Genomic DNA, 10,829 nt, shown 5'->3' with positions numbered 1-10,829 from the left:
TTTCATGACGGAGGCAAAATAAATAAGATTCTATTCTTTTTTAAAATGATTGCAGATCAACAACCTGGGATTAAATGTGGTACTTGCGGTAAATGAACACAAGGTGGCGGTATTGTCATAAATAAGCCAATAGAAGGTTTGACTGGCCAACAGCTTAAAGTAGTTTAGGTAAATGACACAGTTTACAGTAATATCAATTTATGAAGTCTGGATATTTCAATAAAACGTACAGCAGTGGTTCATTAACAAATACAGTCAAAAATAAAGACACATGAATGATAAAACTCAAATTATTCACCTGAAGACACCAGAAATTAGGTCTGTATTTTTTTAATGCCATTAATTAAAATTTTAAAAAGTTTTCTGTGCAGTTCCCTCAACTTGCCGACTTTTGTTTTTAAATTCTGGATAAACCATGAACTGGGCAGATTTTATCTTGTGTAAAGTCGAACAAATGCAAATACTACAGTATGGAGGACCTGTGAGACTTCCTGAGTTCAGCATTTGAGTTCGAGGTGAGAAAGAAATGTATTTCTGTTCTTCCCACCTCAAGTAAAAAACAAGTTTGTCTGTTCTAGTAGAGTATATTTATTTATTGTGCCTAGTGCAAGTCAAGGCTGATTTGTACTGAAAGTACTGGAAATATGTGGATGATAACTGTTTTTACCTCATGGGTTTATGTAACATTTACCTAAAGTATCACAACAAAAGAAATTATACCTCTGTATGCTAAGAAAAATATAAAAGCATAAATGGTGACCTATAATGCTTTGTTGAGCAGGCTAGTATTTATATATTCTTTTTTTTTTTTGCACAAAATCATCAGTCTGACTGGAAACTGACCAGTTTTCAGTCTGACCAGTTCTTCCTATTTTGTTTTAGAGAGTCCTGCCACTTTAAATCCATATAAGCTGCTGCTGGCCACGGCCCCAACTTAACGTTTACACTCAAACGTGAAAATGGCTGCTAACAGATTCACACTTACACAAGAATGCAACAAGTAGTTTCTGGATGATACGTCAAAAACAAAACATTTGTGTTTTCCACCACATAAAGCAATTAAAACCAGCTGACCAAACTTACTGGAGCACTGATTGGGTTGCTAGGAAACCTCTTGGAGCTCTGCTTGGGTTGCTAGGAGACGGGTGGAACTCTGCTAGGGTTGCTAGGAAACCTCTTGGAACTCTGCTGGAGTTGCTAGGTTACAAGCCAGGCTTTGCTGGGATTACTAGGTGAAAGGTCAGTGCCTGCTAATTTGTGATGTTACATTGCAGAAGATTTTTAAAACACCAAAAAACATGAACTTATTGCCAAAAAATGCCTGGTTGCTTTCAGAAGCTGTAGAAACCAAAATAGAAATACAAAAACATACAAAATGTGAATTTTGTCCAATTTAAAACCCAAATCAACTTTTGCTGATCTTTTACAAGAATATGTACCTTACTGCAATGGAAAAATACAGTAAAAGTTACAGAGTTCATCCCTGAGCTGACTCTAGCAAAGCCTGAAAAACTGAGATGGAAGCAGCATTTTCATGGACGAAAGGGAAACTTTTAATTTGAACAGCCGACATGTGAATGAAGTTCAGAAAAGAAGTCATGTCGCATCGCAGACCTGCTCCTTTACCAGCTACCTCCAGCTTTTCCAGCACTCACACACCAAACAAAACATCTAAGACACCCACACACATGAACTCAGTGAACTCCATGTTATATAACCTCCAAGGAAACATCACACATGGATTAAAATGTAACTTAGACTGTAAATAACACTAATTCACTACAACCTTACCAATTATTTTTAGTCTAGCTTCTACTGCAGATATACTGGTACACTTGAAGTATAACCAAATTAACTTATAAGTAGCAACTTTTCAGCAAGATATAGGAGCTTGTTTTAGGCCATTAATTCCTTAATATTTATGATAAAGTACTAGTTCTTCTTGCAGATTATTTCACTTCTGACATGGGAAAATTGTCTTATTATAAGTGAAATAATCTGCCAATGGGGCTAGCAGTTTTTAAACAATATTAATGAATAATTGACTTAAACAAAGCTCCTATATATCTTTCTAAAAAGTTACTTTGAGTTAGTTTGGTCTTAGTTCAAGTATTATTATAAGGAATTTGCACAAGATCAAAAATACTTGGTAAGATTTTGAGGTTTTGCAGTGCAGAAATAAATCTAAACATGATTTATTTGCAGCCAGGAATCACAGGCATTTTATTTGCTTGTATTCTAATGCTTTCTCTAAGCTGGCAGTAGATGAATTGTTAATAGAGAGGAGTTTTGTGTAAACAATGCAACGCATAAATACAAACGAGAGAAATTAGTCAGTTCAGGCAAAGATTTAAATTTAAATAAATATGCTAAAGGTTTTATTAGTCTGTCTTTTCAAACATTCCCCATCATCACCACACGCGCGCGCACACACACACACACACACACACACGCACACACACACACCCACACACACACACACACACACAGCCACCTGCAGTCCTCAGTTAACTGGCAGGAAAATGAAAATCTAAAGATTTGCACCATGAAATGTGCCAAATAACGACCTCTCTGACCCAAACCTGTCGGGAATCCTAATTATGTGCCATCATCTCCGTCCCGCTCAACTTTATGGCGGCTTCCTGGCAAATTGTTGCGCATCTGTTCCTGCTCGCTGTGTTTGACGTCAGCCGATCAAGACACAGCTGTCCAACCGACGGGGCTCATTTAACGCTGCAGGACAGACTTTTCAAGCAAAAAATGAGAATCAGATAAATCCTAATGGAACTGTATGAGGCTACTGTTTTTTTGTTGCTTTTGTTGTCCTTGGAAAAATAGAGATAGATAAAAAATACAGTAAAAACTGTTGAAATTGAGATTTTGAATGGATTTTACATCGTCTCAGTTTGCAGATATTAAATTGCTCTTTGGTGTGATTGTTTGTGTTTTTGTTTTGTTTATCTATGGAGTATTTAAGTTATTCTCTTCGTGTTAGTCTTCTATTTTCATTGTGTTTTGGTTCAACTCTTTGTGTTTGTCACTCTTTCACTGCAAAAACCCCAAATCTTACCTTTCCAAAGTCAGAAAAATGTGCCTACAACAAATGTAGACACATTTTACTTAGAAAAATGAAACCGCCTGGATTTATGCTTATTTTTTGGCACTTCTAGAGCTCCATACTAGGTCTTTTTGATGAAGGTTACTATTCACAGACGTCATTGCCCTTAAACTCAAATGCTCTTTTTAAATAAAAACTTCTAGCCATGAGTCTGGCATTTCCATAGATACCAAATACACTGCAAAAACACACAAAGGTATTAGATAATCTGTGAAAAAATTGAGCTCCTCTGCCATGTCTCAGAGTTAACTAGAAGCAACCAATCAGAGCCAGGAGGCGGGTCTAATCGCTGTCAATCAGTTCATTAATGCTAAGGCTAGTTAGCATAGCCACCGATGACAGTGGATAAACGGTTTACCTGTAACGTTAAGTTGTTTCTCGGCAATTAGCATATTTAGCAGTGCTTTCATGAGATTAATTGACAGCGCTAAGCTGTGATAATTAATAGATTAATCTGATAAAAAATTGCCACATTCTGCTGACTTATCATTTAGCCACTTATGACTTTTATTTTTTTACAGTAATAGAAATTTTAAAAACGTGCAAATACATAAATAATACGGATTTTACTGCCTAAAATGAAATACTGTAGATTCCTTATGCAAATCTGAGCAGGGTGAAGCTAAAACTATCCCATTTGAGGAGTTTTGGCTAAAATATTTACGGACAAAGGTGTTTTGCCTAAATTACTCCTCTGAATGTGTTGTTTTCTACAGCAAATTGCCTTTTTTGGATTCTGTAAACATATTTAGTCCGTTTCAATCCAACTCCAGTTCGTTTGCCTATAAAGTCTGGTTTGTTTACTGAGGTGTGAATCCGTAATTGAACCAAAAAAAAGCAAACCCTGGTGCACTTACAATCCTGGGTCTCTGTTCGGTTGAAGTGAACTCTGGTGCGGTTCGAATATAAACGCAACCCAGAACGGAGACCGCTACAAAAACAGGAAGTGGACTACAATGCTGGGCATCATGGGTAAATGAAACCATTCAACAAAATATTCCATCACATATCGATGTCAACACTTACAAGTTCATCATTTTTCATGCTGTTTTGCAAAACATATTAAAAACAACGAGCAGAAAATCATCTGCTGAAATTTTTTGTGGAAATTTGGAGTTTGTTCTCAAAGTTTTTGGCAGGGTCACCTTAGAAAACCGATCCGTGAAGACTCCCAGAAATCCCTCAGTGGTGTTTTTGGACTAAGAATACTACAGAGATCCATTATCACAGCTTCATTCACCCACATTTGCATTTCTTATAGACTCCCATGTCATTAAAGAAGCAGCTGCTCCTTGTAATGAGAAGCTTCAGAGGAAGCAAAGCCTCCAATAAACATCTGCTTTATTCAGCGCTTTGCTCTAAAACTTCTGCCTTTCTGTAAAGCTCCAGTCGGACAAGTTCAGAGTTTAGCACGGTAGAGAAAAGCATAAAGGAGCAACATGTCATAAGTACCACCTCCATAAGGTTTTACTAGTAAGCTCGTCTTAAATTTGGAATTAGTGCCCATCTCTGAGCGCCCCTACGGTTATCAAATCCTTAATTAAGCTTATGCCGAATTTACCCAGAGAGACTTGGATGGGAGGGATTTGACTGCAGGTAGCACCAGCCATCTGCTTCCAGCACGCCGACATCACAGCTGATCCGTGCTAAAAGTCCCGAGCAAAACAAGCTATTATTTCACCAGAAATCACAAAACACCAAACACAGCACAACCCACCTGAAAAGAGAATTTTTATGGTGTTTTAATACCTGACAGTCCAGTAGACTAGGTTCGATTTGGAACCAAAATTGCAACATTTGTTACATTTTCAGCTGCTGGGGTTCACTTTCACACTGCACTGAATCAAATGAACCAAACCCTTTGAAAAACCTGTTCCGCTCCTGGCCTGTGGGGGCGCTGCACCAATACTCACTGAAGGAAACAACACAAAAACCTCTGAAGAAGACACTGCGTGCAACTTCATTCTTCACAAACAAAAATGGAATAGCATCAGATTTTAGTGGATGTATTTTATGCATCAATCAAATTTCTAATATTCATGAGTCATGGTAACAGGTGACAGGAAAAAAAAATTATTTGGGCCACAAATGGCCCACGGACCACACTTTGGACACCCCAACAGAGGCGCTGATGCCAGTCAGTATCAAAATAAAACTTCAAATCCTGAACATTTCTAAAAATTGACTGGATTTTATTTTTTGATTGATTCAAACAAGTTGGTCTAAAAACAAGTTGGTCTTTCTTCGATGCTCAAAGTAATTTTTAAGAGAAAAAATTGGTTTATGTGGAAAAATACTCACTAAGTTCTGCAATAACTTTTGTTTCTATCACATTTTTTTGTTTGGTGCTTTTAACCAGAAGCAAAAATTGGCTTTAGTACATATATACACCTTAAACTTCAGATGGGATGGAATGAAAATAAATTGTCACTTTGCTAATTTTCCCTCCAGATGAAATGTTGGTGACGTTATGTGACTGTTGGAGCGTAAAGGTACACACCGCTCACACCGGTGTAATTAAAAGATTTAATTTTAGATAGAGAAAAGAGGAACAGTTGTTTTCTGGTGTGTGATCATTACCGCCTGGCTATATCTTTGTAGTAAACACAGATTGACTTTTCCCATCAGACTGTAATTTGTGCTGTCCAGATTTATAATTAGATATTACACAACAATGAAATAAGTGCAGTAATTGTAAGCATTAAATCCCATCTAGAATTTCAAACACTCATAACGTTCTCCTTTATAGAGAATGAACTTAACTTTTTCCTCTGCACTCATTCCTGCGCCTCCAATCAGTTAAACATAAACAAATCTGGTTTCCACGGAAATGCCAGACTCTCGGCTAAAAGCTGATAAAAAGCATTTCAGTTTATGCTCAAAGGCTGCAGGACAGATGTGAGGAACGAGGAACCTTCGTTAAAAAAAGGGATATTGTATGGAGCTCTGGTAATGCTAAAAATAAAAAAAAGTATGTATTTTGGACTTGTGGTTTTAAAGTTGAAGGAACTTAAAAAGTTCTGGGAAGGCGAGAGCGGACGTTTTCCGGATAAATTTTTACTGATGGTTTTTTTGAGATAACGAGTTCACTTCCTGATTATTTTTTCGAGAGTAATTTCCTGCAGGTTTTCAAGAGATAACATGTTAATTTCTTGGTTTCCGTGTGTACTTTTTCCAACGGTTTTCTCAAGATAAGTTGATTTCCTAGTGATTATCGAGATTAATAACCTTCCTTCACACATACTTTCTTCCAATGGTTTTCTTGTGATAATTTAATTCCCCTTAATTTCTCGAGATAACTAATTAAGCTCAAGAAAACGTGTTGAGAAAACCATTGGGAAATTAACTCGTTATCTTGAGAAATTCATAGGAAAAAAATGATTCATTTTAGGATAAAAAAAATCTGTTTATATCAGTAGGATATTTTTCATGCAGATTAAAATCTCTCAAACTTGAATACTTTCTTTATGCATAAAAATACAAATTCAACAAAATCCGCACTTAAATTAGTTGATTCAAAATCGGCTCTGAATAAAACAAAAACGTTGAGTCCATAAACAAACAGCTGCAGTCTTTTCTACCAAACTACTGAGAACATGTTTGTTTATCTCCATCTTTTCAGATTTAGGAAAACGGCATTCGGCTGGAACAGAAGTTCTCATGGGCTGCACCTTATCACCAGATTATTATAATAAAAAGTAACTGGAGTGGAGACTGGAGCCTTTTTATACATATTTCCTTTCTTCGGGCTATGCTTCTGAACATTCAATATGAAATAAAATAAAGATGTTAAAGCCTTGGCTTTGAAGTCAGTGAGCAGGATCATTTCTACTTTAACTTTCAATCTGCAGCAGCAATAAAAGTATCAGCTACAGCAGCTGGTTACCATGGATCACATTACATTTATAGTTAATTATAACAGAAACATTTTTATTATTGAATCAGCTTAAGCTGAACAATTTGTAAGAAGTTGTGAACTCGCCATTTTTCTACAGTGTTTATTTTTGCACAGAAAAGATATTTTGAATTCATAAGGCCACTTTTGCCTGTTTAAATAAAAGATGCTCAAAGTGGGGTCTGCGGGCCACTTACGGCCTCTGGACTGATTTTATGTGCCCCAAAGCCCTCCTCCCAACCACAATTCAAGAATAAATTAAATAAATTAGGACAAACCTACTTACAAAAATATTAGCTGCAACATAAAGTGCTAATTTTTTCCAAGCTTTCTTGTTTCCTTCTCTCCCACTCACCTGCAAATATCCGGCTATCTGCAATATGGATGCCACTCAAACTGCAAATATCACAAAACGGATTTACCATGCATCTCCGACTCTGACAATAACTCCAGAGATGTGGAGTCGCTGCAGATGGTTTAGCCACTTTTGGAGCTCTGGAACTTCAAATGTTCCTGAAATGTTTTTGTTTTTTTCTGGAAAATTTCTGAGATTTTTGGCCTAAATTTACTCCTTTTTTCCATCTACAATGCCGATAATACGCTGTCGTAAATAATAAAACTTTTAAATCATAATTTTTAAAAAGTCTCTTTAGGGTATGAATATTGATCACAGTTTCCCTCAAATATAATTGGGGCTTTTGGGATTTCCATCTCAGTGAGCTGAGAAGCTGGGAACTGAAACATCTGTCCAGTTACAGAATGAGGAATGACCAAAACAGAAGTTATTTTCCTCCTAATCTTATGCAGAATGTGGTTTGCCCATTTTTCAGCTTCGTTTTTATGGAAACCTCATAGATCTCACAGTTACACCTTCGCTCTGCTATTGCATCACTTTACCTGGAAAACTGCTCATAACTTCACAAGCAGGGAGTGAGTTTAGTCGCATATATTCGTCTTTTTCTGTTGGTGAAATTTTAGATTTATGTTTTCTGAGCACAGCAGAGTAAAATATTTCAGGAAACTTTCCAACTCTTGGTGACTTGTTTATTCAGCAGCATCTGTCATAAAAGGTCATTGTATAATAACAAAGTAATAAAATGACAGGAATAGTCATAAAATTATGAGTAATCAGAATATTTTAAGAATAAAAGTTGTAATATTGCAACAATCTCATAACATGACATGTTATTACATTCTTATTCATGTAATATTGTGACTATTCTCAGAATATTACGACTCTATTCTCTTAATATTATGACTTTTTTCTCATAATATTCCAACTTTTTTCTCATATCATTACAACTTTATTCCCATAATACTACGACTTAATTCTCATAATATTTAGACTTTTTTTCTCTGAATTTTATGACTTTATTTTCATATTTCGACTTTATTCTTGTGATATTTTGACTTTATTCATATGTTAGTATAACTTTATTTTAACGCTGTTTGTTTTTTGGGAAACTTTTGATATTTGTCTTTCTACAGACAGATACTTCATCAAAATATGTTACCTTCAGCACAAACGTACACAGGCAGCAAAAAACTGTCAGTATCATGAAAAAAAGAAGAAGACTGTCTGCATTTCACTGCCTTTTGATAAATGAGCCAATTTGACGGAGTGCTTGCATTGTTTCTGTTAGGCTTCTGTTTACAAGCTTGAAAGGATGCAAACCTATACTGTTTGCTTTTCAACTCTTTTTGGCTGCTTCAGTGGATTCCTGAATACCGGGTTTACTTTTTTCCCTGAAGAATCAGATTCCCTATCGACTGCGGTCCCTTGAAACGGGTCAGCAAAGATCCTGACATGCACACTGCCAACCTTTCACATCAATAGTATCAGCTACAGTCGGTCCAGGCAACATTTCCACCTAGCATAAGATTTCTGTTGGCAACAAATGAACAATTTGAAAGCAACAAAAGGCTCCACAGATAAAAGCTGCTTTCCACAACTTCTTGTTGATTAAGATAAGGAGATTCTGGGGAACCGGACCATGGGATCACAGTCAGAAAATTAGGTTGACCTTTTAGTATTATAGCACAATGACAAGTCTTTGTCCTGCTAATCTTATTTTATTTGATTTTTTTGCACTCAAGGACTTTTTTTTCATATCTCTAATACCTTCCTACAAAAGATGGGATGAATGTTGACCTTTAACAGGAATGAATTTGTATTTATTAAGAGTGTATAGTAGTCATAACTTTGATTCACTGTCAAATGCATGAGTACACTTCAAGTAAAGTGAAGCTAAGAAACCCTCCAGTACAGAGCTGCTTTTGAACCATAAAAAATGGAACATTGACCAACATATTTAATGGCTATTGATGATTTTGAAAATGTAAAGTTTGTCACTGGTTTCTCATCCAGTTTGCTCTACTTCCGCCCCCTTGTGGAAGTAGAGCAAACCTCCAACAAACAACCAGTGTTATAATGGCACAGATAGTGGAACTCAATGCGCTACCCAAGACATTTTTTGAGTCATTTTTGCCTTATAAACCAATTCTGAGGCAAAGACGATGGGTAAGAACGAGTCCTACATCAAGTCTTTAAGGTTATTAGTCTGAAAGAAATCAATGTTAAAGCCCAAGTCTTTCGCAATCAGAGGAAGAATGAAGGGCACAAAGTCTTATCGGCAGTGACTGTGAACGTTGTTTCGGACGCATTTTGCACATAAAAAGCGGTTGAGTAATGACATAAATGTGAAAATCTGCCTTCAGGAAAATGCTTGAAAATAAAAATAAAAAGGTAAATGTAAATACCGCAGTTACTGCAGCACATGTTGTAATGCTGCCATAGAGCTACTGGAAAATACACGCATTAAATCAAGCATAACTACCTTCACTTATTGATCTTCAATTTGATTATCAATGTGTCACTGTGACAAAACTGAGATGTTTACTACCAGACACCGTCATGCAGAGGAACATGTGATAGTTGCCATCAATCACAGTTTAATATAATTGGACCATGATTTCCTATTTTCCACGTTGCGCTTCAGCAATTATGAGCCCCAGCCATGTTGACAGAGCAGTGCTGTTAGATTTGGGTAAAGTGGGGCAGTTGGTTGACCTTTTGACCTCAAGTTTCATAGTATCATCAAAGCAAAAGTAGCTTAAACAAAAATTTTTGCTTCACAAACGTAGTTGAGCTGATTGACAACAAACTTGTTTGACTTGAAAAAGGTGGTTGGGGGGGAGGGGCTGACCTTTCATGACCTCTGGTAACATTTATTAATATCTTTAAAATTATAGTGGGACAAATTACATTTTTTGTTTTACAAATGTTTGACACCAATTTTGCTAGATATGAAGAAGTTTAGTATTAGAGGTCTGACATCTTTAAGTCAAAATATTTACAGTTTTGACTGACACGTACCACTTTTGATCACAATTTCCCAGTTACTTCACCTCAAAAACTAATGTTTAAGTTTTTAACCAAACATTGAACTCTGCTTCTCGCTAGATATTTATTCCACATCCCCCCTCTCTTTTTTTTTCCAATGGGGGATTACTACATAAAAAATGCAAAAGTCTGGTTTTTCTATGAACTTCCATCACCAGTGAACTGTGAGAGCTGGAGGAATTTTGAAGTACATTTTTAAAAGCAGCAAATATTTAATCACAAGTGTTGCTTCATTCTCTAAATTTGCACTCCTGCTTTGCGCGGCCAAGAACCGCATAATGCATGCTGCATATTCTGTTCACGTATCATCATCTTACAGCTGGTTAGCAGGACAGTCAGAGGTTCCCTCAGAAGGATTAATTACACACCCACTGACCAAACAGTCGAAAGAAAACTGTCAATCTGCCATTTCT

This window comes from Poecilia mexicana, unplaced genomic scaffold, assembly GCF_051168715.1.
Source record: "Poecilia mexicana isolate PSO_F unplaced genomic scaffold, ASM5116871v1 scaffold_4, whole genome shotgun sequence".
Taxonomy (NCBI): domain Eukaryota; kingdom Metazoa; phylum Chordata; class Actinopteri; order Cyprinodontiformes; family Poeciliidae; genus Poecilia; species Poecilia mexicana.
The sequence above is the reverse complement of the archived record's forward strand: the minus strand, read 5'-3'. Positions refer to the sequence as shown.